Raw genomic sequence first — 25,653 nt, forward strand, 5'->3', positions numbered from 1 at the left:
CTAGCACATGCTGCAGTATTTCCGACCTCTGTTGTGTTATCAGTGCTTCATAACCTAACATAAATTTCTATTTTTCTAGATGATGTCTGTTTTCAGGCTGTGAAGGCCACAAAAGATATACCAGCAAAACTGCAAGGAAAACTACCTTGGAGCACCGTGACCTCAAACTTGCCAGACTTACTCCCAGTCAATCATTTTATCATTTATTATTAGGAAGTTGTGCTTGTAGATGTTTACTTGGGATTCTCCTTAATATAGTGGATACTTTTTGATTATCATTTTTATATTGTAACTGACAGTATGCCATACTTTTCACAGTACTGAAATATTTTTTACAGGTTTCCTTTATCTTCTTTTTCTTTTTTATTATTTTAATTATAATCATTATTATTTTGCATTCCCTTTCCTATCACTTTTTCTGGATTTGTATTATAATGTCAAAGACCCTTGCAAAAAGAACCTGTAGAGGTTACCGAAAATGGTTGCCTTTTCTTCGCATTGCCCTTCCTCCTGCTCCATCTACTCCTGGAGCAGCTTGCTGTCTCTCATACCTTTTGAACACGTTATAGTGTGGCGGTATCCATTACCTAGAAGCAGACCCTCTTTCTAGAAAAATCAGAAAATCAGTTTGTTCAACATTTTTACTTGCCTCTTGTGATTTAATAAAAAATAAACCCAGGGTTTCCCAGGTGCAGCTATTTCATATACCAGGCACAGATATCCCTTCCTTTTTTGCTTCTGGATTTCCCTAGCTTTTGTGGGTTTATGAGCCAATAGATTTTTTTAACTCAGAAGGAGGTTATGGTATTTGCACAGGTATTTCAGTAGTTATCTAGATTTAGGAATGATGAAAGTTACTTTACCTTTTATACTGTGAATTCTAGAGCTTTTAAATGAACTGTGATAAGGCATCTTGCCTTCCTTTGCTCTCTTTCTCCCCCTCCTTTTACTTTTTTGCACTCCTTGGAAGTCTGCATCTCTTCTCAATCCCACATGCCATTTTTGCTTTTTATTTTCCATTAAATTAAGCCTATTAGAATTACTTGTTTAAGAGGAGAGGATTCTGAATGCTGTGAAGTAGGCTGTGATTTGCAATAGTTTTTTATCTCCCCCCCCCTAATTATTTGTGTTTGTGTTTTTATTTTTTGGTAGGATAGTTTTAAAACCTTGCTGAATTTTTAAATACTATTTAAACTTGTGGTATACAGTGGTGTGGCGCTGGACTATGTTTCTGGAGATGAGGGTTTGAATCCTTGCTCAACCATGGAAACCCACTGGATGACTCCGGGCAAGTCACACACTCAGCCTCATAGGAAGGCAAAGGCAAATCCCCGCTGAAAAAACTTGGCAAGAAAACCTTATGAAAGGGTCATCAGAAGTCAGAAATGCTGTGAAGGCACATAACAACAATGAATTTAAAATTGGAACACTGGCAACATATCAGAGCAAGGGATATATGAGTCTCAAACATCCCTTAAGTGACAATCCAGTGTATTTCAGCTTTGTAAACTGGCAGTTTTAAAGTCATCCAGGATGTAATTTCTATTGACTGATGTTCTGGAGAGTATGCTTGTTTTGAACTTAAAAGGTTCCTCAGAAGTCAATATAATAATTTGTACATTTTTTGGGGTGCAGTTTGCAGAGCATATGCTTCCTTCATTTCAGTGAAGTCTAGAAGACACTTTACATAAGTCCACCACAATGAAAGGAGGTGTAGAGCAGCAGTCCATAGCGAATTGCTCCTTCACTGCCATGCTGAAATAAGGCAACCAAGCCCAAGTGTGGCTCATTTCTCAGCATTTTAACCTGTGTATGATCACTGGAGAATATTGCATGCCATGCCATCAAAAATAATATTTGTAATAATAATAAGAGCAAGAACAGAACTAGATAATTCTATGGGTAGGTGGGGGAATTTTTTTTAAAAATAGCATCATCCATTATGTTTTTAAAAATGGCCACATAAAGAAACTTCAGGAAAGATTGTTGGTAGGAATGCCACAATGGGGAATATATTCTCTTCAAATAAACATTGGCTGGAATCCAGTTGGGGAGTTACGAATGCGTAAGCACTGTGGTTATGGCTCTATGCAGTGACAGCAATGCAGTCCCGATCCTCCCAATCCTTATTTATTGGGCAGCAGCTGTTGTGATCGATGCGGGTCTGTTCCCCTGTTGACTGAGAAGCATCTAACTGACATTCGCAACCTCTCCAGTGAGCAATCTCTGGTGCTGAGTGTGCTGGTCTATGACCGTAATAAAGATTAACTGAACTGAACTGGTGCAGCAGGCAGAAGTAGGGTCCCTGTCACAATTCCTAATGCCAGAAATTACTGTGCAAGAGAAGTGTGACTGTCAGCCAGACCTGGTAAAAGGGGATTGGGGTACTTTCACATTCCCAATGTGTCTCCTAATCTGGGGGGCACATAGGAATCAGGCATAAAAGAGAGTCACGAGTGTAACTAGGTTTCACATTAATAACTGCCCAATGGGATTCTGGCCATTGTCACTGCTAAATAGATAACAGGATGCCAAATTCACAAATAAAATGAACTTCATTGGTAACACTAAAAACCATAGTGTGGTCTTTCTTCCCAGCAGTGTGTAAAATTCTGTTCGGAACTATCTGTTCTGTTTTTTCTATTACAAGTATGAAACAAATTCTGTTGAGTATGCTGCATAAATAGCAGCCATGGGTGGGAAGGGGGGGCTTAATGGTAGCAAATGAGAAGTGGAAGTGAATCCTTGGTACTATTTAAAAGGCAACAGACATCGTTAAAATAATTTGAGTTCTGCGGATATGAACGCTTGTTTACTGTTTGACTGGAATACTTGTCTTTAAGCTATGTTGACATATCACACATAACTTTTCCTCTTTTGATTCATGTACATTTTACTTAGAACAGTTATGAGGTTATAATTCAACTTTGCTTGATCAGTTTTGCTGTAATATGCACTAGTGCATTGCAAGCCACAAAAGCTTCCAGTAGTTATTATCTGCTGCTTGGATTAAAGTCCATCTGGTATCATTGGGACTTCCTGCAAGTGAAGAAGCATGGGGTTGGACTAAACTATTCAAGGGGTGTTTGTTTGCTTGTTTGTTTGATCCTTGTCTTCACAAATTAAAGCCATAGGGTTTTGTTCCTAAGAATCATAAGACTGGGCTTTTTAAAAGTCAGTACATAGCACTTAAAGCCTTTGAGGGTCGAATGACAGTTTCCCAGGGGTCACCAGGAACCCCCCCCCCCAGAGCACAACTTCCCAAACAAAGGGCCTCCAAACTAAGCTCATTAAAGCAGCAGCCACCTCCAGGCTCCCCAGGTGCTCAGCAACTGCCCACAGCAGGGGTAGGCAATCTTTTTGAGCCGGGGGCCGGGTTGCTGTCCCTCAGACAACTGGGGGGCCGAAGCCAAAAAATAAATAATTAAATAATTTTTTAAAAAAAATTAAATATATAAATAAACCAGGACAAATGTAGGACAAAATTTTCAAATGGAAGACACTTTTTTTAAAAAAATGGAGGACACGCGAAAAAATTTGCTGATTTTTTAAAAAATGTTAATATAAATGCATGTTTCTGAGGCTTCTATGACAATTGCCCCCCAAAGGCCCCGGCGGCAATCAGTGGCAGGACCGGGCTGGGGCCGGTCCCAAGGCCTTGCCGGGCCGCATCCGGCCCGCGGGCCGCAGGTTGCCTACCCCTGGCCCACAGCATCCCCTTTCCTTTCTCTCTCAGGAACAGAGCTGTGCAAAAAGGAAGAGAGACAGCACAGCCAAAGAGTTCCAGTTTCACTTTGAACCACTGTCCCTCTGCCCCTCTATGATGGGGCTTTCTGGACAGGTTTCTTCAGAGGTGGCTGGCCATTGCCATCCTCTGAGGCTGAGAGAGTGTGGCTTCTTGCCCAAGGCTCAAGGCAAACCTATCTCGGGGCTTTCTGGACTGGTTTCTTCAGAAGGGGTTGGTCATTGCCATCTTCTGAGGCTGTTTTTGTGATTAATCACTATGCTTTACTTATGTTCAATTTGTAACAATGAAAATACGATTCATAACAGTAGCAAAATTAAAGTTAAGAAGTAGCAAGAAAAATAATTTTATGGTTGGGGGTCACCAAAACATAAGGAACTGCATTAAAGGGTCGCAGCATTAGAAAGATTGGGAACCACTGACTTAAAGTATTTTATTTATTGTGGATGACAATTTTATGTCACATTTTTAGTGCTGAATCTTAGTACTTATGCACCCATTTCTTGTCTTACATAAAAGGCTTAAAGCAGAAGACTAGGAAAAATCCATTATTCCAAAGAGGCATGCTTAAAATGTTCGACTTCACCATAAGTACAGCACTGTTGCTCCTTTATTAAGGCAACTGTTGTTCTTCCATATGTCTTTTAAGAAGATATCTCCTTCTGCCATCTGTTGTTCAGTATGATTTGTACCTTCTTCTGTGCTACTGATAATTAACTAGTGTTGTTCTCTTCTGTTCATCATTTCAAATTATTTTTCCAGGAAATGTGAATCCCTCATTAAATGAGTATTTAGAAATGTGCATCTCAGATGGGCCTTTCCTAGCCATTCTTGTAGCTGTTTCTCTTCCCTTTTAAGAGTACCATTCTTCATCTGCACTTGTTTTTGTCCCCAAAGCCACGCATGCAAGAACCCCAACCAATAGCCTCCCATTTTTTTGTTGGTAATATATTTGTATTTGAAGGGAAATGTTTCAGAACTTTCACAACCCCAGCTTCTTTTATTTTCTGTCCTATCATATTAGTGTCTTTTGTACACACCTATATCTTATATATAGATCACTCTTTCAATGTTTGGTTTTGCTTAAAATAAATGAACCCTAAACTTAAGAATGCTCAACATTGCAAGGAAGTGGACAGTGGGAGAAACTTGAATTATTATGTATTTATCCATTAGAGACGATCCTGGAAATTGTTTTACACATTTAGGACTAACATGACTGATTAGTTCAGAAAAGTTAGTCATAGAGTCAGGCCTCCGTATCTGCAGGCTTACTATCCAAAGATCTGAGCATTCAGGGACAGCAAGCCCTGTAGTACCAATGTCCATACTAGCAGGTGCACACACATTGCACGACCATTAGGGAGAACATGATTTGAGGTCCCACTTATTTGTATCTGCGGTGGTCTGGAACAGAACTCCCTCAGATATGGGGGTCCGACTGTACTTTCTGTCTTTCAATCTGAATGTGTCCAATTTCAGCAGTTATACCACTTTTAATATACTCTCTTTGCTGCAAGAAACCCTTTGGTTCACCATCTTGGCTTATAAATGCTATTTATTACCTGTGGCAACCAGGATGACCTCTTTGCAGTCAGGCAGAAGACAGTCTTTGTAAACTGAACAAGAGCTTCCATTTCTTGTGAAGGATGAATCTTACTAGTGGCTGTACTCTCACACTTAACACCATCCCATGGGTTGTCTGTGGAACGAAGTGGACTCCTAGCATGCTCAGCACTTACCGGGCATAGCACTGCCAGTCAGCATAGTAAATATAGTTTATTTATGTAAAATGCCTGGAGGAACCTATGGCCCCAATTACTCCCTTCCCCAGTCTATGAGATTATTTGGAAGTTGTCTTGACTGTATAATAAGTGGAAGCTATTTATGTATGAATGTGTGTACAGATGAAAGGGCAGCAGCATGCTGATTCATACCAACCAAACTGAAATAAAAAAAAAAAACACTGCAATTTCACTTGCCAATAATTGAGATTTTGGGGGAGGAGATCCTTAAATTGTGGTTTGCCATTTTCATACAGTGCATAATGAAACCTATTTTATGTTTGTTTGTTTTATGCATTTGATCACAAATTATTTCAGTGCAGATATGAAGGAGCTTTGTAAAAATTTTAAGACAATGGTGAATTGTATACACTTGCTAATTCTTTCTTTTAAAAGTAGCAACTGAGTAAAGAAAAAGCAAAACTTTATTGCTCGTGTAGCTTTTATTTTGGATTTTTGTAGTCAAAGGGAAAATAGGCGTAGCATTTAGACATAAGTGTTCGAACTTGCTACTTGTATTGCATTTTTCAATAAATTTTCAAATATGAAGGCGGTATCCTGTTATCCTTTGAAACTTTACTTGGCCAAGACAGACTGAATTTCTACAAGCTGCTCAATATTGAATTTATCTGTGCACACAGTTCACATATCCCTAACAAAGGTTTAGAGCATTCATCACAGGACTGCATAGACCTTTCCATCTTGTTTGGTAAAAAAAAAATCCTCATCAGTTGCCCTAATTTGTAATTAGTTGTTACTCCTGTACCACTAATATTACATATTCTTCAGAATTTGAACCCAGTTCTGTCAAAGGGTCCAATTTGCTAGTTTATGGTATCAAACTAACTGTTAATTCTACTTCCCCAATATAAAAGGATTTCACATATACTGCCAGCATAACTTCCAAATTACCTGTGATTACACACCTGATGCACAATCAAGTTATTGCTCATATATTTCTAAGTGAAAAGCCCATTTTAAATAAAACTTCCTTTGTAACTGTCACATTGAAAGGTATTACTAGTGCAGCCATCTCATTTTTCCATACCATAAAATAAATGAATAAGCACTGCACAATCAAGGAAAGAAAGCCAGATTGGGTGAGGAAACAATCTTTGAGCCATGAGATGAGGAGGTGGAGCTCTGGGAAGAAGAGCACCTCACCTGGAAATCTATCGCAGCGGCCTTTGCTGAAGTCTCAGTGGATGGAAAAGATTATCCACAATAAGATCCCCCACAATAAAACAAGAGGAGAGGAGGTTGCTAAATATAACTCTAACTAACTCAAACTATAATTCTAACTCTGACTATCCCTTTATACATAGTTCTGATCCTAGCTGCCTCAGAGAGAAATTTGGCAACTACAAGATGACATTTGGACATTTATCTTCCAGCAAGAATTTTACATAAAAAGGTCTGATCTTCCATTCAACTTAATTAATAATGGATAGATTTTGGCTTGTCAGATCTGACTGTAAAGACTACAGTGTAATAAAATAACGTCGCATAGACTCCACTTCCAAGTTATTACATGGGCATCTTCTTCTGGCGTATTGGCTGAAATCAAGTAATGAATTAGCAAATCAAATTTTGCATTTTGTAGAGAGGTGGAATATAAATAAATTTTATTATTATTATTAAATGTGGAATAGAAACACAATCAGATGTATCCATAATGGTTGGGAAACTGCTGAAAGAAATGTCAGCAAGGGCTGTACTTCAAACTGGAGTGCCTCTGGGTTATTTCTTCACCATTTTATTAATAAATTAGAAGACAGGATGGAGGGATTCCTTATGAAATTTGCATATGATACAAAGCTAGGTGGGCAGGCCAACACATTGGAAGATAGGAACAGAATTCAAAAGGACCTTGGTAAACTAGAAAATTGGGCAGAAATAAATAAAATTCAGTAGAAACAAAAGCAAAATTCTGCATTTAGGCCACAAAAAGCAAATGCACAAGGATGAGATGGAGGACATATAGTTCAGCAGTACTACATGTGGAAAAGACCTCGGGATTATTGTTCCTCATATGTTGATCATGAGCCAGCAGTATGATGCTGCAGCAAAGATAGCAATGCGTTTTTAGCTTGAATTAACAGAAGCATAATTTCTGCTATATTCTGCACTAGCCAGGCCTCATCAGAGTACTGAGCTTGAATCTGGGTGCCTACCATTAGAAGAAGGCTAGAGACAAACTGGAGGAGGTTTGGAGAAGAGCAATAAGAATGATGAGAGGTTTAGAGAACAAAGCATATGAACTGGGCATGTTCAGCTTTGTGAAGAGAAGACTGAAGGTTGACTTGATCACACCATTTAAATCCCTAAAGGACTGTCACAGAGAAGGAGGAGCTGATTTGTTCTCTGATCCCAGAGAAGAGGACTGGGCCTGTTGGTTTAAAGTTATTAAAGATTTTGATTGAACATTAGAAGGAACTAGAGATTTCACTGGAGAGCCTGCACTAAGCAGCGGTTGGATTCTGTGGTTCATGAGGTCCCTTCCAATTCCATGAATCGAGAACATCCTATCTGTAGTTTGCTGATGTGTGGAACACCAGGGCATCTATAATGTGTGCCCATGGGTCTTGGAAGTGTCCATGTTTTCATACTTGAGCAGGAATTGTATGCATTTACTGTAATTTACAATTCACTATTTAACACCAGAGGACCAGCAGAGGGAGCACAATATAAAACTTGGAAATGCTGTATTTCTCCTTTGCTGTAGAAGAGCAAAAACCACACAGAATTCAAATAGTCTCTCCTTGCAAAAAAAAACAAAAAAACAAAAAAAAAAAAACAAGCAAACTTAATGTTTATTCCCTTCTCTCTTTCATTCAAGGGTTGATGCCTCAACTGTCCCTCAAATCCAAGGTAAATCCACATGCCTCAGGCCATATGAATCTTGGTTCACCTGGTGAAGCTTTGGAGCAGTTCTTCAGGGTCTCAAGACCGGATCTTTCTTAAGACTGTCTTAAGTCTCTTGCTTTTGTTTGGGAATCTTCAGTGCAGTCAGCCTTCCATATCCACGGATTTTTTTTTTATCCACGGATTCAAGTATCCATAGATGGAAGATATTTTTAAAATATATAAATTCCAAAAAGCAAACCTTGAGTTTACCATTTTACTATGTCATTGTATTTAGTGGGACTTGAGCATTCATAGATTTTGGTATCCATGTGTGTGTGTGTGTGTGTGTGTGTGTGTGTGTGTCATGGACCTAAACCTATACCCGCCACCAAGGCTAAATATCCCTCAGGATATGACCCCACAGCAACTCCCTCTCTTGAAGTTCTGTGTGCATAAGGAGTCCCTCAACACTGGGCTCTATCCTGGCTGTATGTCCCTCGCTTCTGGACTTTATCACTGTCCCTCTCTGGACATAGCAAGACCCTCTTGCTCTGAAAACCAAACCCTATCTGAAGGTCCTAACTTCCACAATGGAACTTTTTAAAGGTTTTTAAACAGAGGCTGGATGGCCATCTGTTGGGGGCACTTTGATGGTGAGTTCCTGCATGGCCAAAGGGGGTTGGGCTGGATGGCCCTTGGGGTCTCTTCCAATCTATGATTCTATGAAAACTCTTAACCTTTAGTAGAGAGTGGGAGCAGATAAAGGTGACCTCTTTACAGTCACATTGACCAAAGGACTCCAGAGATATAAACAGGTAGACAATAAGGAAGTCACCAGGCAAGCAGCAGCAGTGGTGACACAAAGCAAGGCAAGTGGGAAGGTTTAGCAGAGTGCAAGGAAGGCAGGAGGTGATGGGGAAAAGAAGGGAGGGAGGCATGGCAGCACACAATGAGAAGGGGAAAGGATAGGATGGGCAAGTGGCAGAGGGCAAGAAGAAAGGAAGGGAGACTCCAATACTTGCTTAGTGGTAATGGCAGCTTTTACTTTTGCTTTCTTGCTTTCCTCCTTCCCATTGATTCCAACAGTTCCATTACTTGTTGTGCACTTTTGGCCATGTGTTCCACCAAACAGATCTCAGCTAGACATCTTTGCCAAAAGCTAGCCTTATCATTGAATGGGGAAATTGAGAAGAAATGGCTTAAATGTACAGTTATATGTCATTAACAATATCAGTCACAGCTGTAAGAATTCACCCATGGACAAAAAACACTGAAAAATTGTTGATAGGCTTGTTTTCCCTTAAACAGTTGGATGGCATAGTGACTAAACACTTTACCACACATTTCAGCTCTTACAAGGACTAGAGGGGTGTGTGTGTGTGTGTGTGTGTGTGTGTGTGTGTGTGTGTGTGTGTGTTAAAGAAACCATGCCCAGGAAAAATATCTACTTTGTTAACTGGGTTTAAATATCTTAAATTGTTCAGGAATGAAAACAGTCATGATGATGACTAGGAAGAAGTCTGGATCATTCAGAACCAGGCCTGAGTTGAAACAGGTGTGTTTTGGGGATTTTTAACATGGAGAAGTGAACAGGGAGCCTAATGAACTTGTAGGTTATTTTACTAAAATGGACAAACATTATCCACACAGAGGTCGATACATACACTACTCTCCTTGGGGAAGAACATTGCATTCTCATTATCTGGGCATCCCATAAAGCACTACCATTAGTCAGTAATGCTTCATTCATAGCATCTGCTTTATATCAAACAGGCATCTCTATAAATTAATTCATAGAGAAATTAAACATTTATATGTTTATAGCTTATTAGTTAATTATCAGGGACGTAGCCAAGGGGTTTTTGGGGGGTTTGGACCCCCCTTCAGCCCTGGGGATATTCAAGCTCCTTCCTTCCCCCTCTCCTCCTCTCCATCAAAAGCACGGAGGGCTCAGATAGAGAGGGAAAACAAAAGAGGAAAGACGATTTAAGTTGCGGGCTCAGAGAGAGAGAGAGAGAGAGAGAGAGGGGGGGGGGAGGGAGGGAGGGAGGGGGAGTGGGCCGAGGTCTCTCCCTGTGCTTTCTTTCCCTTTCGTTTCCTTTCCATCCCAGTCCTTCCACTCTTCTTCTTCCCCCCCTGTGCTTTTGCCAGAATAAAAGTCTCGCTTCCTGGGGGAAAAGGGAAGGAAGAGAGGAAGGAAGGAAAAAAAGGATGGAAGAAGAAGGGGAGAAAGGAAGAAAGAAAAAGGAAGGAAGGAAGCTTCTAAAAGGAAATATAAAAGAAAGAAAAGGTGACTTCTAACTTTCCTTTCAGCAGTTATATCCATATACAATATAGTAAAATAATAATAATAATAATAATAATAATAATAATAATATCCCTTACCCAAAATGCTGAGGACTAGATGTATTTTGGATTTTGGAGTTTTTCAGTTTGGTATATTTATATATGTCTAATGGGATATAATGGGAGATGGGATCCATGTATATTTCATATGCATCTCATAGACATAGACTGAAGGTAATTTAATGCACAGTATTTTAAAAATAATGTTGTGCTTCTGTACACTGAGCTGCCAATGAAATCCTGAGACCACTATTCCTTGTATAATTCAATAATTCAGTAATTTCTCTAAATCTTCAGGATTCCCAAGATTCCTTGAGTTGGGGTCAGACCAGATGCTCTCATGGTCAGTTTTGGGTTTTAGAATAATTCAGGTTTCAGAAGTCCAGAGAAAGGAGACTTAGACTCTACTCTGTACATTTCTTCTGATAATGAACTCAGGTTTTCAAAAACAATCATTTCTGGATTTTTGCAACAACAAAAAAGAGGATGGAGGGTCTGTGATGCAAAAAGGCAAGAAGCTTCCTTCCAGCCTTGTTTTTTCTCTTTTTTAAAAGACAAAGAGAAAAAAATACAGTTAGCTGGCCCCTTTTTAGCATGTCAATGGGGATGCTTTGACGGAGAGTTCCTGCATGGCAGAATGGGGTTAGACTGGATGGGGTCTCTTCCAACTCTATGATTTTATGATTAGTTAATTAATATATGGAATCAGTCTAAGATGATGAATCGGGGCTGTTGAGTCCTATGGCCCTGCTCCAGGCAATGCTAGACTGCAGGCCCCATCATCCAGCAGCACCACAGACTGCTGGGAACTGCAGTCTAATAAGGCTGCACACTGCAGAAATAATTCAGTTCAACACCACTTTAATGCTATGGAAAATCCTGGGATTTGAAGTATGTTGTGGCACCAGAGCTCTCTGACAAAGAATGCTAAATGTCTCACAAAACTACAATACGGACCGAGAGGCCTAGAAGGTGGACAGCCTAGCAAAAAAGGCCTACTCCTCCTCTGTTCTGGAACTTAAGGTCGCCAATTATAATGCCTGTATGGGAGCTTACATACAGTGCTTGATGGAGAAGATCTCCCCCATCATACTGGACGTCCCAGATGAGTGTCAGCGTGTCCTGAGACTTCCTGTTGTGACGTCAGGAGAATGGAGGTGTAGAGCGTTTGCTCCCTCTCCAGAGGTCCGTCGCGGACTTGTTTGAGGCCCCAACCTAACAGCTGTTGGGAGCTAGAAAGTCCCCGGTCTGAGGGAAAACCGGGGCGAGGGCCGACAGGGGGCTTGAGAGGCTTCTATCGCCTCCAGCATCGGGGAGCCGCTGCAGAGGGGAGAAGAAGCCTCGGCGAAAGTCGCAAGGCAGCCGTCGCGACGTGAGCCTTACTTCAAGTAACCAGTCCTGACAACAACTTTGCATTGCTGAAAGGAACCGAGGTTTGGCCCACCCAAGGTTTCAGAAGAGAGAGTCAGTGCTGGACGTGAGAAGAGTGTCAGCGTGTCCTGATGGAGATTAGAGATGCGGCCCACTCTATCGGGAGCTGGTTGATTACTTCAGCCCGGCACTCCACAGATTGTTCAGCCAAGTCTATGGCGGCTGCCATTCCTCTCACGAGACACGCTTGGCTCCGCTCTTCATTCCTGAACCCAAACGTGAAGGCCACCATCGAGGACATGCCATTCGACGATGAAGGCCTGTTCATTCGTGAGACTGATGAGCGCCTCAACTTTAAATACCGTATGAAGGCGGCTGCCAAGAAACACAGTATGTCAACTTCGTCCCAGACCCCATTTCGAAAACACCAGCAGCAGTGGTATGACCAGGGCCAGCAGCCTTTCCAACAGGACCGCCCATACCAACACCAGGAGCACCAGAGGCACCAGTATGTTGTGGGGTCCAGAGCTGAGCTCTGCTCCGCTCTGGGCCCACAACAAATCCCAACTCCCAGAATCCCATAGCCTTGAGCCAAGACCCTTAAAGCAGTGCCAGAACAGGGTTTTCCTCCAGTGTGGATGCAGCCCCAGTGGGTTTTCATAATTCAAACCCTGCTCTCCAGGGTCCAGTGTCAAACTGCTATACCAAGCTGGCTCCCCCATCAATCCCTACCACTAAACGCTTTTCAGGGCTGGTGACTATAATCCAAAATCACTCTCCACCTCAGGGACAGACATCTGATAAGGTGAGAAGCCAGCCTACGGCAGTTCACTTCTGCTTGTCAGTCTGCAACCTTCTTGTTCTCAGTCTTTCCTCGAGCATCTTGGCTGTGGTTTCGTCTGCACTGCATTGCTTACACTTTGCTAGTGTGTTTGCAAGTGGGTCATTGGCAGCTTAATCTTTGTGCAGCCCATGGAGAAGGCCTGGAGCATTGTGTAGATACAGGGAAGATTACAGGGAAGATTGCCACAGTCGTCTTGCTGACAGCAGGTTTAACAGCAGCATTTCCATTCTTATAGTGAAAAGGAAAGGAATGTCAACTTTCCAGTGCTGTTTCTTCGGGGCTGCATCCGCACTGCAGAAATAATCCATTTTGACAACACTTTAACTGCCGTGGCTCCGTGCTATGGCATTCTGGGAATTGTAGTTGGTTGTGGCACAGAGCTGGTGTCAAACTGGATTATTTCTACAATGTGGATGCAGCCAAGGTTGCCACAACTTGGAAATACTTCCTTTCTAGACCACTGGGGTCCTCATAACTTTGCAGCCAGCCTGACCTCAAGTGGGGAATGATTGGGATAGTAGTGCAAAAACTGTTTTGTCCAAGCATAATTTTTTAAACATAGACTTTATAATTGCATGAATACCCTGTTCTGGCATATAACAAAGTCAAAAGAAACTTTGTTTCATGCTTAACCATCAGGAGACACTGCTGGTCACTTAAATTCTTTCATAGAATCATAGAGTTTGTGAACACTTAACACATTTCTCATCCTGCCCCATTTTTCCAGCTGCACATCTATCAGCTTTCCAATGGCAGAGTCCTTCCACATAATATCTTCTAGTCAGTTGCCTGCTAACATGAATTGTGTCAAATCTCACACATATAGCAACAGAAATACAGTGGGGATAAACACAAGAATCATAAAATCTAAGGACCTTATCGCACAGGATGGAAGCACCCAAATCCCGTGGATAAATGGGATTTAAATCTGGGAATATCCCACAAAAATGAGATTGTTTTCAAAGGATGTTGCGCTAATTGAGCAATAAGCCGACATTAACCTGTACAGAAAGTGGGCAAAATTGGCCACTTTTTACATTTGGGAGTTGGAAGAGATCCCATCCAGTCAATCCCTTGCCAAACCATCCAACCAGATGGCCATTCAGCCTCTTTTTGAAAAACTCCACCACAAAGATCAGATTGAAAGGTCTATTAAATTTGGCTTTCCATGTGGCAGTGTCATCATCCCCCTCCTCGCTGGTTTCTTTAAAAGCAGTGGTTCCCAAACTTTGGTCCTCCAGGTGTTTTGGACTTGAACTCCCAGATGCCCCAGCCAGGTTGGCCAACTGTCAGGAATTCTGAGAGCTGAAGTCCAAAACATTTGGAGGCCCAAAGTTTGGGAATCACATCTTTAAAGCAAGGCCTAGATCTATATACATCCCTCATAAAATCATGAAAACAGCAACAGAAAGCTTTCCAAAGCTGAGTCAATTAATCAGCTTCTCCATGGAAAAGGAAAAGGCTGTCCCTTGCCAAAACTGTTCTGCATTGCTCAGATGAGGAAACCAACAAAACTAAACTTTTTTTAAAAAAAAAGGGGGGGGGGAGAGAAAAGGAGAGGTAAGATTCCAAAGATGGATATTTTTAGTTTAGCCAAACCATCTACATAACTCTTCCCCAGCAAGAGCAAAAAGATCTGACATAATTTGTGGCAGTTCAAGTTTATTTAATCGGGCACATGTCAAAAGGTGGTCTCAGGCCCTCAGGGAATTTTGGGAAAGTGTTCAACTGCAGAAATAATTTGTAAATAAGAACATGACGCTGCAGTTTCCCAGAAGACATTTGGAAAAGCTGTTGGTATTCCAGAAGGCTTTTAGAGCCACAAACTCTTAAGATCTGAGAGTAAGGAGTTATGGATTTAAGGCACGAATGGAATACATGGTTGACAAAACAGCACCTTCAAGATTGTTTTGAACTGCAGCCGCCACACTCCCTGGCCATTGGTCATCCTGGAAGGGGTTGATGGAAACTGTAGTCCAAAATATCTAGAGGCAGGGCTGAGGAGAGGTATGGGGTTGAGTGGGGGACAAAATTCCCAGGCCCTGAACCTCCAGAGGGCACCAGCCTCTGGGAGTCTGAACAGTCTGGGGAAAGGGAACATAATACATTAAAATACTACTTTCTAATAGTTTGGTATTGTAATATTAACAGTTATGGATTTGCAACCTAGGAAACTATCACATGGGGGAAATCAGCCCATTACACTTACCAGAAAATCCATTTCCTGAACCGATTCCTGAAACTGGTTCTGAAAAAATGTAGTTCCCACTATGTTTGTGCTGGTTTCAGGAATTGGTTCAGGAATCGGCAAGTGGCGGGAGACAGCTTGTTGGTCTGGCCCATCTCAGGCCTCTCCTGGCCCCAAAATCCCTGGCCCAGCCTCCTTACCGGCTTCTTTGGCCACTGACCGGCTTTCCTGCATCTTTTTTTTAATTTCCCGTGGCCAGGGAGGCCAGAGGGAGGTCACAGAGAAGCCGAGGGGAAGCCGGGAAGGAGATTGCAAGGCTTCCGGCTTCTCTGCAACATCCTTCCGGCCTCCCCAGACACGGGAAATTTTTTAAAAGGCACAGAGAAGCAAGTCAGAGGCCAAAGAAGCTGGTAAGGAGGCTGGACCGGGGATTTTGGGGCCAGGAGAAGCCAGAGATGGGCCGGGACAGGCTGCCAGTGGGAACCAGGATGGATTCGAATCTGCCTGGTTCCGACTTGGAATGAATCGATTTATTTGAAAATAAATAAATCAATTCAGCCCAAAAACACTGCAAAAACCCAGCGTCTTTTTGACACGGGTTAAATGGGCAAAAAGGGCAGACAGCATGCCCCCCTTTTCTGAATCAATTTCTAAAATTGGATTCAGTGGGAACCATGCCCCTTTAACCCGGATCTCAATCCCAGTTTAAATGTAGTGGGAACAAGGCCCTGGGAAAGTTGCATGATCGTAGCAAGGATTTTCACACACATCGCTATCTGAGAGGACTTATCCCAGAAAGAACCAGGAATGCTCCAGCAACAAACCATTTGCGGGGAAATCTCCTGAATGGTTTGTTGCTGGAGCATTTTTGGTTCTTCCCGGATGAGTTCTCTTAGATCGCGACATCGTCTGAAAATCTTCACTGCGCTCGCACAACTTTCCGGGGAAAATGTCTTTTTAATCCCCTGGTTTTCCCTGTGTGATAGGCACGATACAGACCGCCTAAAAGCGGCAGTCTGCCGGCGACACTGGTTGCTGCGTCCAGGAACTGCAGCAGCCAAACCACACGATTCCCGGGTGCAGCCGAAAAGAAGCGCCAAAATGGCACTTCTTTTTGTGCCCTGGAAGTGGCGCTGTGAGGCGCTAGTCACACACTCACGGCGTCACTTCCGCCGCATGACGTCCGCGACGTCAACATGGCAGCCCCCATGTGGAACGGCCGCCACCATTTTGTGCGCGCTCCGCACGTATTAGGGTCTTGGTTCCTAACCCTAGTACGCGCAGAGCGCGTACTTTATGCCTGTCCGGAACGGGCCCCAGTCTCCCTGGAGTTACAGATTTATAGCTGCTCCGTATTTGCTAACTCTACATAGGCCACAATTGTGACACTATTTCCATGGCTGTAAATAATGCCTCCCCTCCCAACTTACTTTAGCAGGCAGCAGCCACACGGAGAGATGGAAGTCTGTTCAGCAGGCAGTTGGGGTACAAGGGGATGTTGTTTCCATTCCTCTCCCACTGGTGAGCAAAGATGCAATAATCCAAACAAGGCTACTGTTGCAATTCCGTGTCACCATCTTGCTTGGCGGAAGCAGGGAGGTGATGGAAACATCCTCCTCCTGAACAGATTTCCATCTCTCGATGTGGCAGTTCCCTGGTAAAGTAGGTTTTGGGGTGTGGGGTAACTTTAGTTACACATACATAAGTGAGTACACAATGTCAAATATTGGCCATTGTTTTTAATGAGTGCAGGCTGAGATCCTGCATCATGTGATGTAGCTACAATGATGAAACTGGCATTGTAGCTACATCCCCTAATGCAATCCCTCAAATCTAACCACTGTTCTAGAAGCCAGGCAGCCTCACCAAACATAGGGATTTCTGGGGCACATTACTTCAACAATGAATTTGCCATATTAAGCTGGTTTGTAAGCTCATTCCACTTATGAATACCTCTGAGAAGTTTATTCTGAAAACTTTTAACAACTGAGACTTTCAAATCTCTTAAAGTTTGGCAGGCAAAACTCTGCAGAAAACATTAAGTTCTGTATACAATTTACATTACACCCAAATACCAGCTGTCTTGTACTCCTTATTCATTCTCATAACAGCGTTATTAGGTAAGTCATGATTCACTATTTGTGCAGCTACGAAATTCAAATTTAACAGAGATAAAGAGAGATAATGCATTGTGCAAATGGCAGAAAGAATTAAGACACTGTAGTATAGACACACTGAGCCTGATGAGGACCAATATGGAGTTTCTCACAAGGGGACCATATATACCTCCATCCCGATAATGATTAAAACATCTGCATCCCGCAAAGGCGTGCAAATGCACAAATGATTTTCATACGCAGAACACAATAGAGGCTCATGACTAAAGTGAGAAAGAGGGTAGAATGTGCATTTGGTTTTCACACAGATGCGTGTGAATCCCATTGATGGTTTGGGAACTATGTTTTTGCACATGCACACAGAAGAATTAGTTGTATCACCAGAACTCACCAGAGCACACATGGCAGCAAGCAAAATCAGCCAGAGAAATAAAGAATTTTATTTACACAATTTTTAAAATATAAATATACTGTACTACCCCTTACTTTCTCAGATATGGTATCCAACCTAAGTGAAAAGATAGGTTTTTTAAAAAAAAAGCATAAAAAGGCTACTTTCCTCTCGGCAACCGGGCATGACAAGTAAATACACCCCAAAGAACAGTGGGAAATCTGGCAACAAGTACAAAAACTGTGAGACTCCCATGAATAAATTGCAAATAGCTCTCACACTAGAGCAGTTGCTCAAAAAAAGTGATCTCATGAATGAAACAGAAATGAATTCACGATATTTCCCCAAAAATGACTAATTGCTGATTCATGTCTCTTTCTGGTCAGGATCTTAGCAGTTTGTGCACAACATCGTGTAAAAACAAATCGTGCAATTGCACCTAATACGCTGGATAATCACAGTTTCTTACCCTTTTAAACTTCCAATTTTCCCCATGTGATAAACTCCTATGTTGGATTACAAGTTCCATCAAGGTGGAGTGGGGGTTGTAGTTACTTATTATGTGCTGCATTTCCCTTATTGTGTCCTCTGTTCCATTTCCCTCAGTTTGAGCACCCTTTTCCTTTTCTGAGAACACTGAGGCAAAGAAGGTGTTGAGTAATTCTGCCTTTTCTCTGTCTTCTGTTAGCATTTTGCCATCTTCTCCACACAATGGGCCTACCATTTCCTTCTTCTTCCTCTTGCTGCGGACATATCCAAAAAGGCCCTTTTTATTGTTCTTAACCCCTCTAGCAAGCCTGAGTTCATTCTGCACTTTTTCTTTTCTGACTTTCCCCTTACACATGCTAGCTATTTGTTTGAATTCCACTTTGGTGATTTCCCCCTATGTCTCCATAGCCAGATGCAAAATAATATCATTCACTGAGGTCTTCTGGGGTCCTCTATGATCACTTTGGTTCTCTGGTCACTTGCACACTCTGCCAGCCGTGGGATGGCCACAAGGGAGGCTGCTTTGGGATGCGTATTTATAAACTGACTTAGACTAAACTTGATATTTACACAAAGGCTGAAATTCCAAACATTTCATGCAAAGTTAGGATTGATTAGCAAACTGTTTTTCTATCCTGGAAAACAGCTAGTTTACATCCACTTTGTGTGGAACTTAGCATGACTCATTTAAGGATTGTACTTATTATTATTATTATTATTATTAACCTTTATTTATAAAGCGCTGTAAATTTACACAGCGCTGTACATACAATCTTTTTAATTGGACGGTTCCCTGCCCTCAGGCTTACAATCTAGAAAGACATGGCACAGAGGGAGTGGTGGTGGGGAAGGGGCATCTCTAGTAGGATAATACATATAAAATACATAGCAATACAGGAAATGATTCAATAAAACAGACAACAAAAGAACATCAAATAGCAAGTGACAATTATGCAATGCCTGGGAACGCTTCTCTGAACAGGATGGTCTTCAACTCTGTTTTGAAGCTGGTTAAAGAAGTGATGGCCCTTGCTCGCGGGGGGAAGAAGGTTCCAGGAGTGAGGGGCAGCGAGTGAAAAGGGCCAAATCTGAGATGGGGCAGAGGAAATCCTGGGCTGGGACAGCAGACCTTGACTACCAGAACGGAGGGGTCTTACTGGTCAAACTTTTGTTTCATTCAAACCATAAGGAGAATTATCATCCCAGGGAACATCATACATATTTACTAGCTGTTCTATATTTCAATAGACTGAATCTTATAGGTTAGGCCCAACTAAAGTAGACCCATTGAATCAAATTGATGAATGGGCACATAAATCCCATTGATTGAGTGGAGATTCAGGGCAAAATGTCTTTAATGTGCTTTCAGTTTTTGAGTGAAGATTTTAATATATTTTCTTGTGTTTTTAGCTACTATATTGCTGCTATTGGTTGCATAACTGGCTGAGCCACATGCTACATATTCCACATATTTGTGAAATGTTCACACTTGCCCCCAGGCAGGATGATCTGTGCTGCCCTTCATTACACAATACAACTGTGAAATGTTCACAGTTGCATTATCTAAGGAAGTACATATAAGTATAGATCATCCTGCATGAAGGCAATTTTGGCTTTGTCTGATCCAGGCCTTAAAAATCACAACACAAATGGCTAATTAACACTTGTTAGCACATTCTGTATAGATTCTTGGTTTTGTCATGGGGTTAGAGTTGGCTAAACAAAGCGACCAAAAAGACAAATACTGTAAATATATCAGAAAGCAAATCAAACATGAGCTCTCACTAGAAGCCAAAATGACTAAAGTGAGGCTATTGTACTTCGGACTTATAATGAGATGACATGATTTCATAGAATCATAGAGTTGGAAGAGACCCCAAGTGCCATCCAGTCCAATCCCATTCTGCCATGCAGGAACTCTCAATCAAAGCATTCCCGACAAATGGCCATCCAGGCTCTGCTTAAAGACCTCTAAGGAAGGAGACTCCACTACACTCCGAGAGGCTCTTACTCTCAGGAAGTTCCTCCGAATGTTGAGCTGGAATCTCTTTTCCTGGAGCTTGCATCCGTTGTTCCAGGTCCTGTTCTCTGGAGCAGCAGAAAACAAGCTTGCTCCCTCTTCAATATGGCATCCCTTTAAGTATTTAAACAGGGCTGTCATATCACCTCTTAACCTTCTCTTCTCCAGGCTAAACAGATCCCCAAGTCTCTTATTTATTGGAAAAGATAATGGTTGATAAAGTGAAAGGCAAAGTAGAAAAGAGAGTTGGCCACATTACAGATGGACTGACTCAAAAAAGGAAGCCACAGCCCTAAGTTTGCAAGATCTGACGACTGGGTAGCTGGCAGTTTCTCATTCATCGGGCTGCTGTAACATGACAGCATGTAATAACCATCACAACAACGTGCCCAAGACATTTTGCTATTGAAAACAATGACAGTGCCCTCCCCACAACTATTTACTGGACTAGACACTGAATCCCTCTTAGCTACTGGCAATGGGTTCCTTCTGGGAGAAAAGTTGCATACAAATGAAATGAAATGAAATGAAATAAATAAATAAATAAATAAAGGGGCAGTGCCTCCATCTTACACACAATACGGCAGGTTATCTTAAGGCATACAAAGCAAACTGCTTGGCACACAGTCTCTTCTCCCAGGGCCTTGCCACTTCTTTTCATCATCTGCAATCTGAGTTGACTGCCTGGTCTCCAGCAGCGAAATAGTACCTTCAGATGGTCCATAGAGACTGCAGAATGATTAGATCCACTGTTTTGCTATGTTTTAATTCTGAGGCAACCATCCAGCTGAATCCTATTTTGAATGCACTGCTTTATTGGATTTCAAGATTGATTTTGAATTATGTGAATCCCTTCAAGTCTAGTGGCATCTTGCCCAATTTGTGAAGCCAAGTACCTAGAGTTTGGAAGAGTAAGGGCCTTTGTTGTTGATTAAAAACAAAAAATGGATTTTCCCCTTTAGCAGAGTCATTGAACTATCCACGGCCCAGTGCCAGCTTAATGGCATCCCATTTCTTTATTAAGAACAATGGACTGGAGGAGTAAGTCTTGTTGTAAGGAAGATGGCTGGATTCCTGCATTGGAAGACGCACAGCTGGCAAACAGCCATGTCTCCTGGTGACAGTCCCCCAACTCTGTGTGTATGTGGAATTTGCCACTCTCGGAAAAATACGAGCAAAGGACTACGTGAAAAACCCTCATATATGTGGGACAACGCTCCTTTTCCAGGACTGAAATGTGCTTTCCCCCCTCCTGTGCCCATCTCTCTACTATAGCCCACATCTCTCCTTAAACAAACAACGCCCATGATAAAATACTGAGGAAAGAACCTAAGAGGAGCATTACTTTGAGGAATGAGCAACAAGTGTACTGTTAACATCAGCTGTAAAAGCCTTTGACTCACTGGTTTTTCATTACCTGTGGCCTGTTGCCTGTGACTAATTTGCTTCAGTTTTTTAGAACAAATGGTCAAAAGCAAATAAAAATGCAGTAAGAAACTTCAGGAGGGTATGTGATAACTTGCGAAAAAGTGAAACACAGTGCAAAGGTCAGAACTCCAACCAGAGTCTCATCTGCACTGCAGAAATAATGTAGTTTGTCACTGCTTTAACTGTCAAGGCTAAATGCTATGGGATCCTGGGATGTGTAGTTTGCTGTGGCAAAGAGTTCTCTGACACAGAGGGCTAAATATCTCCCAAAAATACAAATTCCAGCATTCCATAGCATTGTGCCATTGTAGTTAAAGCTGCCAACATTATTTCTGGAGTGCACATTATACCAAGGACCCTGTCTTTTGTCTCCCACTGGTCAGGAGCTGGATTCAATCTCCTTGTGCCTGCTACTTACATTGGAAGGGGAAATTGTGGTGATTTCAATGCCTCAAATGTTTCAAAAATTCTTGATTGCCGCATAATTTGCTAAAAAAGAGATGATTCGTTCTGTGTAGGCAGGGGCCAGTCTTGGCTTCCATAACCCACTCACATGGGTTGCAAGAGCACTTCCCAGTTTTCAGATGAAAATCACTTGAAAATTGCACATGAAAACAACAACCAGGGGCTTTGGAAGAGTTTAGGGAATGGGGATGCATGTGCTTCTCACTTACCCCACTCCCAACATGCAATCCCCATATTGCACAATTTGCATGAATATTTACTTTTTCATAGTCTTCATGCCCATTGCACATTGGATTATAGCCTGCTGCACCCCCCTCTCAATTCCTATTAAAAGTATTTAATAGGGTATGTTTGACTTACAAAGTCCCACCACTCTACTTTCTCTAACAATAAAGCAAAAGAAAACAGTTCGGTCTGACACACTCCCGATGGCAGAATGTAGCTGAGATCATGGCAAAAGAAGTGGAAAAAATGCAAAAGGAATGTGGCAAGAGGCATTAAAAATCAAAGAGGGAGAAATAAAATGAAACTCATATGCTTTCTTTGCCTCAGATGTACAGACGTCTGCTTCCTTACATGGGAGATGCAGGATAATGTTGGAGTCCAAGAGACTAGCATCTCCACAAGATGTGACCAAATCAGTCAAAACATGTGGCATAGTGGTTAAAACAGGGCTACAGACTATGTGTCTCCCAGCTGTTCTGAAATGTTGGCATAGCCTGCCGTGTAAGTGGTTGCTGTTTGCTCTCTTTTTGAGTAAAGTTGTCTTTATGCTTTAAAGAATTGTTGGAATCGAATACATGGTGGCAATAGAACTAATTTGATATAAACATTTAAGAGAAGTTTGGTGGTGAACCTGATGGGATTTGTAGTATATGCTCAAGGAAAAATAACTGACTAGCTGGGTAATGAACAGATGTGTGAGGAATGACAGTGGTACAAATATTCACCAAGGCCAGTCCCATGGGAAGCTTGAAAGGGCCTGAAAGAGATGTGTGTGAGGAGGGCAGAAGATGAGCAACATCGGCTGTAAAAAGGTTTTGACTAATGAATGAATGGGAGAAGAGCCCACTAACTTACAAGGCAGGTGCATTGCTTACGCTGTGTTTGCAACTGAGGATTATGGTAGTTGTGTCTACATAGACATAGCATATATTAACTTCTTTGGTTACTGAAATAAAGCTTTGCTGTTAAAATACAGAAGACTGGTTTACTGAACTGAAGGGAGCAGATGCTCGGGAAAAGTATAACCCTGAAACTACCATTAGTTTTTGCTAACTGTGGCCTGTTACAGACTGCCAAAATAAAGCTGCTTCGGGTCTCTTTGGAGGTATGCTATTTAAATGATGCATGGGTTCTAAGAGTCTGGAGGTTGCGCCAAAGCCACACTCCATTCCTAAGCACTGGAGTGCAGCTTTGGTGCAGCTTCCGGATTCATAGGACCCATGCATCATTTAAACAGCATACCTCCAAAGAGACCCAAAGCAGCTTTATTTTGGCAGTCTGTAACAGGCCATAGTCAACAGGGAAGAATGATGAGATCTGCAATCTCACCTGTTTTAACATCCTCTGCCATTACCTGTCTGCATCTATTTTGGGCTGGGGTAGTTCCTCAGTCATGTGGAACTAAGAAGCAGTATATACTGAGGAGCACATAGCATCCACCCACCAAGGCTCACCGCTAAGGCCTGCCCTGGTCTCCCAAGAGTTGATCGCTGGTAGGAAGCCTGGTTTGCCAGCTATGTTTGTTCCCTGGCATGCACTGCAGCAAAGAGTATCATAGTACATTTATATTGTAGCTGTTCAGCCCTCAAGAATACCTTCTGAGGTTTCTTGACTTGAGAGGCCCATGGACAGTAGAGTGGGGAACAACAGAACAAATCTGGAGCTGGTCCAGCTGAACCCCTCAAGAATTTTTCAGATTCCTACACTGAATTTATTTTCCTTTATTCTTTCAGGTTTCTAACCTTTTCACTTGGAGAGATATAAAGAAAAACAGGCAGTATCCCACCCATGTGGCTTATTAAGAAAACAGTTATATAACTATATTAACATAACAGTCTACCTACATTTTATGGTCTGCTGATTCTGCAATACTTTCCCACCCCAAACTCCCTCTCTACAAAATGTCTGGCTGTGTGCCTGATACACCACATGATCTGGTGCAACAGTCACACGTAGTCCTGGGAAATTCTTGTAGACTGAATCCTTTTCTAAAGCTATATTTGCACTACTAGTTATCTTGTGTCCTTTGGGAAATAATGTTGCTCATATCTATGTGCGGACCAGGATAACGGTGCACTTCAGTTAATTTTAGATGCCTGACTCAATAGTCTTACTTGCATTCCCTGGTACTCAGTAGTCTTCTGGGGGACTCTCTCATCAGGTGGAAATACAATTCAAAGACATAGCTGTGTTAATCTAGATCAGGTGTGGTTAGTGAAGACTTGGGAGAGAGCCTTCTTTGTGTCTAGAATCATAGGATTATAGAGATGGAAGAGACCCCAAGGGACATCCAGTCCAACCCCTGCCATGCAGGAATACATAATCAAAGCCCCCCCCCCCCCCATAGATTGCCATCTGTTTAAAGACCTCCAAGGAAGGAGACTCCACTACAATCCAAGGGAATGTGTCCCACTGTCGAACAGCCCTTACTGTCAGGAAGTTCCCCCTAATGTTGAAGTGGAATCTCTTTTCCTGTAGCTTGCATCCATTGCTCCAGGTCCTATTCTCTGGAGCAGCAGAAAACAAGCTTGCTCCATCCTCAAGATGACACCCCTTTAAATACTTAAACAGGGCTATCATACCACCACACTGACCTTTTTTTCTCCAGGCTAAACATAACCAGCGCCCTAAGGAGATTAGCGCACTCTCCTTTAATGCGCCTTATTCCAACAGGATTTTTGTTCTTATAATCCACCCTCAAGTCGATCTCAACCCATGGCGAACCTGTAGATGAAACATCTCCAAGACTCCCTTTGCTCCACTGCTCTGCTCAGGTCCTGCAAATTCATACCCATGTCCTCCTTAATAGAGTCCATTAATCTAGCATGTGGCCTTCCTCTCTTTCTGCTTCCCTCTACCTTTCCTAGCATTATTGTTTTTACCAGTGAGTCGTGCGTCCCCATGAAGTGGCCAAAGTATGACAGCCACAGTCTAGTCATCTTGGCTTCTGGTTTGATCTGCTCTAGGACCCATTTGTTTGACCTCTTGGCTGTCCATGGTAACCACAGCACTCTTTTCCAGCACCACATCCCCAATGGGTTTATTTTCATCTTGTCCGCTTTCTTCACTGTCCGGCTCTCACATCCATACATGGTAACAGGGAACACAATGGTTGGATGATTCTAACTTTCATGCTCAGTTGTATGTCTTTACATTTTAGGATATTTTCTAGTTCTTCAGACTTCAGTCCCCACTCTGATCAATATTTGATCCCAGATATGAAAATTCTTTTACTATTTCTATTTCTCCATTGTCTAAGTTGAATCTGTGTAAATTTTCTGTGGTCATTATTTTTGTTTTCGTTATGTTCAACAATAAGCCTGCCTTTGCATGTTCCTCTGAAGGCACATTTACACTCAGGGGATATGTTCTGGACACACACACACCACCTAA

At 42.1% G+C, this 25,653-nt stretch overlaps 1 protein-coding gene across 13 annotated transcripts in view; it reads left to right on the forward strand.

Moving 5' to 3' along the window:
* LOC149305184 (protein 4.1-like) overlaps positions 1-6,078 on the forward strand; it is a 157,554-nt gene extending 151,476 nt beyond the window's left edge. For all 13 annotated transcript variants that reach the window (XM_089478481.1, XM_089478479.1, XM_089478483.1 and 10 more), the window contains one exon: positions 80-6,078. The gene's annotated coding sequence lies outside the window, so the exon portion shown is untranslated. The remainder of the gene's footprint in view (positions 1-79) is intronic.
* Positions 6,079-25,653: the final 19,575 nt, after the last annotated feature.

Source organism: Sceloporus occidentalis, unplaced genomic scaffold (genome assembly GCF_023333645.1).
Source record: "Sceloporus occidentalis isolate IW3139 unplaced genomic scaffold, rSceOcc1.0.p SCAF_13, whole genome shotgun sequence".
In the NCBI taxonomy this organism is placed as follows: Eukaryota; Metazoa; Chordata; class Lepidosauria; order Squamata; family Phrynosomatidae; genus Sceloporus; species Sceloporus occidentalis.